A 7,443-nucleotide genomic window follows, 5' to 3' on the forward strand; every position below is an offset into this window, starting at 1 on the left:
TGTTGAAGGGCACCTGGGTTGGTGCCTAGCTATTGTGAATCGAGGGGCTGAGAACATGGATGTGGCTGTGTCCCTGTAGCATGCTGGTTAAACTACCCTTTTCATGAAGCGGCGGGATTCCACAGGTGGAATCTGTGAGCTTCCCAATCATAGTTCTTCCCTTTTTTAAAAAAATTTCTCTCTATCGGGCTGGGGTTGTGGCTCGGTGGTAGAGCGCTCACCCAGCACGTGTAAGGCCCTGGGTTCAATCCTCAGCCCCACATAAAGATAAATCCATATAGGGATATCGTGTCCATCGACAACTAAAAAATATTCAACATTTTTTTGAAATCTATTTATGTATTTATTTTGCGATTCTTCGAGTTTGGGCCCCGGGGCCTGGGGCTTGCTTCCCCGTCCAACCAGAGATGTACCTGTGTGCCCGCTGATCTGACCTGAAAACGATGCTGAATTCTTTCCATTTCCATGAAGATTGAATCAAATTAAATATCATCACGGTTTAAAACACCCAAGGTGTCCTACGAATACGCCCCCTTCCTTATCCACAGGGGACACGTTCTGGGTCCCCCGTGGGCACCTGGCACCACAGGTAGCCGTGGACTCCACAGAAACTCCAGGTTTCCTCCTTCGCTACGAACCTGTGATCCGCTTGAACTCACCAGTTAGGCGCCGCCAGAGACGAACGGAGATCACTGATCACAACACAGAACGATTCTGCCGATGTGCTGCAAGGAAAGTCATGTTAAAGTCCTGAATTATTGATGGCTGCCGTTCCCCCATTTCATATTCCTGAGTCCCGTCTGACCACGAGGGAGCGCGAAGCCACAGAAAGCTAGACCTCGAATGCGGAAGTCCTACTCTAAGTCCCACCTGTTTTCCTGTATTGCAAATGCGCTAAGAATAGATCCTCTCATTCAGGGGCATTGAGGGACGGTTATTTATAATCCTCTTCTACACGATAAAACAGTATTTTTTTTTTATTGTTGTATTTGATTTAGAGACAGGGTCTCCCTGAGTTGCTTAGGGCCTCGCTTTGGTGGAGGCTGGCTTTGAACTCGCGATCCTCCTGCCTCAGCCTCCTGCGCTGATGGAATTATAGGTGTGTGTCATCACGCCCCGCTCACGTTTCTATAAAATGCTTCATCTAAGTATCTGATTCAAATAACCAGGGGACAGGCCTCAGGGTGTGAATGACGCCCGCCGTGAAGACCACCAGTCTCCTTTTCTAGAGCAATAACGCTTCCCAATCTGGAGCTTCACCTTGGCACAGGCCTGTCATCCCAGCGGCTCAGGAGGCTGAGGCAAGAGGATCCCAAGTTGGAGGCCAGCCTCAGCCACGAAGCAAGGTCCGAAGCAACTCGGCGAGAACTTGACCATCGATGGAACAGAATTACAAAGCACAAGGCTCCAGTCGGGTGTCATCAAGGAGAGAATGGAAAGGCCACTAGGGTCACCGAAAACAAACACGGGGCGAGAGCGACTCAGACACGGGACACCCAGCGTGAAAGGGGAGGAAGTATTTCCAAATCGTAACACGGCTGCCAATGTCCAGCAGCGTCTGGAAATCAGGAAGCAGAAAATGCGGCCCGTGCTCAAGGACTTTTGTTAAAGAAATATGAATGTTTCAACATAAGCTCTGGCCAAATAATGCGCCTAAACCATGGTTTTCTGCCTTGCGCTCCCTCTGGTGCACAATGAGCACGTACTTATTGTCTCGTCTTGGAGGCACTTGAAAGGCGTCTGACTGCGTGCGTGGCTCCGATCTTAAATGTCGATGACTGAAAATCGCGGAGCTGCCTTGCGACCTGAGCAACTGTACATGACAGGCGGCACAGGGTTCTGAGCAGGAAGGCAGAGAAGGCCAAGTTCAGAAGCACCAAGGAGTTCTCGGAGGCAGCGAGTCTGGACCCGCCTGCCGTTCTGCACCAGGCCACGGGGAAGGCGGCAGGGGTCTCTGCGGACAGAGTCGACGCGCTGCTTTTGGACGTGACCCAGTTTAATAATCGATTCCAAGTTCACCGAGACGTCCCCTGTCCGTAGCATCAGGCGGCGACCTTACCACGGTTATGCCTCTTGCGGGTGTGCGCATCTCTGCCACCGAGCAAGCCAGCCAGCCCTCTGGGAGTGGCAGCGTGGATGGAGGTGGAAACAGTTCCAGAATCACCCTGCACAACCTGCATTTTTTTCTCCCTGGGGCACGCAGAGACCAGAGACCCGTTTGGCCTGGACATTTCCAATCTGGTCTCCCGTCAGCAAGTCGGGATCCAAAAGGGAGTGGACCAAAAAATAGCGTAGGTCGGATCTTCAGGGTGGCCCTGTGGCACTTTCTGCAGGTGTTAGAACTCGCACAAGGGCCTGGACGGAGCTGCACACATTCAACAGACGGCGACCACAGTGCCTTTGAGCGGCTCCGTACGCATAGGGAAGGACCTGAGAACGGTGCTCCCCGAGAGGCAAGGCCGGGCCACGGGACCCTTCAGACAGGAGCAAATTAGCAAATGAGCTTCCCCCAACCGGAAGCCCCTGAGGAAACTAATCATCGAGGGTCAATCATCCCCGGCCGTATCGACTGAGGGAAGGGTCGGCTTGCTGACCCGGTCGATGCTAGTTTTCTTTCCCGGACATGTTTATTAATAATTTAGGATGGACGGGGGCGCAGGATAGGATGCCTTCCGGGACTGGTGTTGGCTGCGACGTGTCACAGATCACGAAGAAAAAGGGACGCCCGGCCAAGGCGGTGGGACGAATGGTAGGTCGGCCGCGGGTGGGCCAGGATGCCGTCCTGGTGGGCGTGCCACGGCCATCTATCCAACAGATGCGTGCTTTCCCACGGGACTGCAGCACGGGTCAAAACAGCCAAGCCGTGGAGTCAACCCAGGAGCCCATCAGTGGGGGAACGGGCAAAGAAAAACACGGCGTGTGCACACCGTGGAGTAGTATTCGGGCATGAAAAATGCAGCCGTTTGGAAAAAAAAAAAGCTGGAAGACGTTAAAGGAAATGAATCAGGCATCCGCTCTCCTGGGTCGCCAAAGGCCCCGCGGGGTGACGCAGGATGTGACAGACCCTCACCTAAACACGAGCATCTGTAAGAGCTCTGTGGGGCATCCGTGTGAGAGGCGGGAATAGGGTCCGTGAGATAAGTCTTGCAGCCAATCCGGGTCGGTGACGGTGGCCAAATGCTAGTCCAGGTCTTAGGGCGAGACTCCTTTGTTCATGATTGACATCACCATCGGCCGGCGATGAAGGGCACAGGATCCATGGCAACCCCTCAAGGCCTTAGCAGCCAAAGCCGAGGTTTCCTGGAGGGAGGGAAACGCACTCTCAGGACGGTAGCTCACAAATCCCACCCGAGTTGATGTCGCTGTCACCTGTCCTGCAGATTCCAGACTTGCCCGTCTCCTCCTCGTGGTGCAAGCCGACTGCTTGCAGCTGAGCCTCAATGCACCTTCCCGCCCCTCTCCACCCGTCATCTCTGCACATGGTGCATTCTCTGCCTTCGTCCATCGCTGACCTTTCCCTGTCCATCTGTCTTTCAACCACCTGTCAATCATGTCTACCTATTATCTGCCCACGACCTACCTCGCTGTCTCTCCTATGGGTTTCTTGTTCTGCAAAACATTGAGCAAGACTTAGAGCAAAGGCACACACTGTCTCACAAACACCAACAGAATCTCGTTTTTTTTTTTTTATAACAGCTAATACCTGATCATCGTCGTGCTATTCTGGATTTTCATTTGTACCTTCAGATTATCACGCGTTTGCTAAATTGGACCGTTTTGCACAAAAGCGGCCTAGCTCTGTCATTTCTTCCAAGCGTTCTTCGATGACATTCAATAGGGATCCCGTACCCGGAAAATAAAAGTGTTTACACAAAGAAGCGCTCCTGCGGCTCCCGGCTCGGAGCGATATTTGATTATTCATAATTGCAAACAATGGACCGCTTCAATGTCTTTGATTATTTCTGAGCCGTGTTCCACACCTAAGAAAATATTTTCTTTCACTCGGTTCCTATCCTTTGAGTGTATCGACTTGAAGCATTTAAGTGGGAGAATCAGATTCCCCCCGGAGAGAAGGGACACAGAGAAAAAGACACATGAATATTTAATCATCGGAGGAGGAAATAGATTACAGAATAAAGTGGGAGGTTTTATTGCCTCCAACAGGGCTCTCTTTTTTTCTTCTAAAACCTTTTTTTTTATATATATAAATGATTTTTCCGGCCTCCCTGGGCTGCTTAAATCCTCCTGATGCCTGTGCGATGCTGCGGCTCTGCAGGTACCTGAGTTATGTCCTGTCTCCGCATCCTGAGTGCCACGTAGCCATGGCAACGGGGAGGGCAGGTAACGGCCCCGATTTTATGTGGATTCATGAGCCCTGGGATTCAACATCTCCCACCCTTAAAAAATGCGCCTCTGCTACCTTAGGAGGGTGCACAGTGCAGGAAGAGGAGGCCGGTTTTTGCAGAGGTGGCATCTGGCTGGGGGACGTGCAAGTCACCCTGAGTCCTCAGTGAGTGAGGTCAGCGGTAAAGGAGCGCTGTGGCCGGTGCACAGCTAAAGGAGAGTGTCTTCAGCCGATGTTGGCAGACGGGTCTTTCCATCAGGGGTGGACGGCTGTCTCGCGGGCCCATGCCACATTTCCAACTGGGCGCCACCGGACCCGGGAACACGACAAGGGTCTCATGCAACCTCTGGGGGGCACAGAGTAGGAGGCACCGTTTCTAACCACTGTTGGATTCTCCTTGCTCGCTCTTTGTTCTGTGTAGTATGTTTTAGCGCACTCTTTCCATTGCTGTGACCAAAATACTGGACAAGAAGAACACACAGGAGGAAAAGTTCATTTGGGGGCTCACAAGTCTGTTCCCTAGACACTCGGCTTCATTCCTTGTGGCCCAAGGGGAGCAGAACAAGATGGCGGCAGGGCCCGGAGGAGGAGAGCAGCTCAGGACAGGGCACCAGGGAGCAGAGAGAGCTCTGCCCACCAGGGACAGGACAGAGACCCCAAAGGCACAGCCCAGGGACCCCCTCCTCCAGCCACACCCCACCTGCTGCAGTCACCACCCAGTGAGTCCATCCAAGTGGATTAATCCACTATGAGTCTACACCCAGTGAGTCCATCCAAGTGGATTAATCCACTATTAGGTTACACCAGGGAGCAGAGAGAGCTCTGCCCACCAGGGACAGGACAGAGACCCCAAAGGCACAGCCCAGGGACCCCCTCCTCTAGCCACACCCCACCTGCTGCAGTCACCACCCAGTGAGTCCATCCAAGTGGATTAATCCACTATGAGTCTACACCAGGAAGCAGAGAGAGCTCTGCCCACCAGGGACAGGACAGAGACCCCAAAGGCACAGCCCAGGGACCCCCTCCTCCAGCCACACCCCACCTGCTGCAGTCACCACCCAGTGAGTCCATCCAAGTGGATTAATCCACTATGAGTCTACACCCAGTGAGTCCATCCAAGTGGATTGATCCACTTATTAGTCTACACCCAGTGAGTCCATCCAAGTGGATTAATCCACTTATTAGTCTACACCCAGTGAGTCCATCCATGTGGATTAATCCACTTATTAGTCTACACCCAGTGAGTCCATCCAACTGGATTAATCCACTTTTAGTCTACACCTCTCACAACCCAGTCATCTCACCTCTGAACCTTCTTGCCTTGCCTCACTCACCCATGAGCTTTGGGGGACACCTAATACGCAAACCATAACAACAGCCTGTGAGGACACCTCCTCATTCCTGGACTCTCAGAGCAAACTGGAAAAGGAGCGCCATCAACCCTCTTTGCACACGGACTATTCTTGCTTCTTTCCTTTTGGCCTCTGTCGACGCGATCGACGTCTCGGTACCTGAACTCACACGTTTTCTGCAGCTCCGTTGTGGGAGGGTCTAAGGTCTCTGTGTGTTTTTTCCCCTGAAATAATCCCTTTGTGTAAACTCCGTCCTGTGTTCCCGTAAAATCCGGCCCCTGGAAAGGGGTTAGACGGAGTGCGTTTGTATCCTGTGATTTCTTCCCCACAAGTTCGCAACGGGGACCAAGCTCCACCGTTAAAGACGAAACTTGGGACGCTGACCTACTGTGTGCATGCTGGAATAGATCGCGGGGAACTCCGCTTCTCTGCAGAACTCGATTGCACCAACTAAATAAGCAATTAATAAACGAAAGACGTGTGGAGCGCAGGAAGGGCGTCGGGGATGGCAGGAGGGGAGAGAAGGAGGAAGGAAGGATGATTGGAATAGAGAAAATGAGGTGGTTTTAGTCGGCTCTTTCGCTGCTGTGACTCAAAGGCCCGACCGGAGCAACTCTAGAGGAGGAAAAGTCGACTTGGGGGCTCACGGTTTCCGGGGTCTCAGTCCGTAGACAGCAGGCTCCATTCCTCGGGGCCGAGGGGAGGCAGGACATCACGGCGGGAGAGGGTGGAGGACGGAAGCAGCTCATATGACGGTCATCAAGCAGAGAGAGAGACTCCACTCTCCACGATGCAAAGTATAGACCCCAAAGCCACGTCCCCAATGTCCCATCTCCTCCAGCCACACCCCCACCTGCCTCCAGTTACCACTGGGGATTAATCCACATGAAGGGATTAATCCACTGACGGGATCAAGGCTCTGACAACCCAATCATCTCTCCTCTGAACCTCCTTGCATTGTGTCACAGGTGAGCTCTGGGGGGACAAATCGCGTCCGAACCACGACAGATATCCTACGCACACCTCGAAGGACAGGTCAGAAAGATCCCCACTCGTGTACGACTGTGGCACACTGATTAAAAAAAAAAAAAGACACTTAAAAATAGGCATTTCCCAGTGGAGATGTGCGCAAGCCGCAAACAACCTGCTCGCCGTCTGCCTGTGCGCCCTTACGTTCGTTAAAAAGCTCTCAGTTCTCCTCTGATCTGTGAACAGGAGCAAGCAGCCCACGAGGGTCGCGGGATCCCGTTCATTCAACTCGCTTCTGTAGCTGGTGGGCAGTGCCACCTCCCTACGGGAAACGCGTGCTTCCTTCCCCGTCTTAAATAATTAAAAGCACATTCAGCAGTGAGCACCCGTAAGGAAACAAGGCCGGCCGCGAGTTCAACTCTGTTGCAAAAAAAAAAAAAAACCCACAAGGTACGGTTTATTTTGCAGAAGCACCGTGTCTCCCTCCTGAGAAGCAGCGGCGGCGTTGGGTGGTGTATTTGAGGGAGGAGGAGGGAAAAAAAAACGCAGAACTTGATTTTCTTCCAACTTTCTGCTTTTATCTTTCGCTTCTCGGCGTCATTAAATTTTCATCTTCGCCCTGAAAGTGTTTCTTCTCCATCTCGGCGACACCCAAGCCCATCAAGGAATTTTCTGCAATCAAAGGCTGAAAGCATTCCGCACCCCTGCCGCCACCTTTCCTAAGTCGTGGGGAGTTGAAAGGCTCCCGTGAAAGCAGAGCTTCTGGAGCGTCCACCG

Source organism: Ictidomys tridecemlineatus, unplaced genomic scaffold (genome assembly GCF_052094955.1).
Source record: "Ictidomys tridecemlineatus isolate mIctTri1 unplaced genomic scaffold, mIctTri1.hap1 Scaffold_1117, whole genome shotgun sequence".
Classification (NCBI taxonomy): domain Eukaryota; kingdom Metazoa; phylum Chordata; class Mammalia; order Rodentia; family Sciuridae; genus Ictidomys; species Ictidomys tridecemlineatus.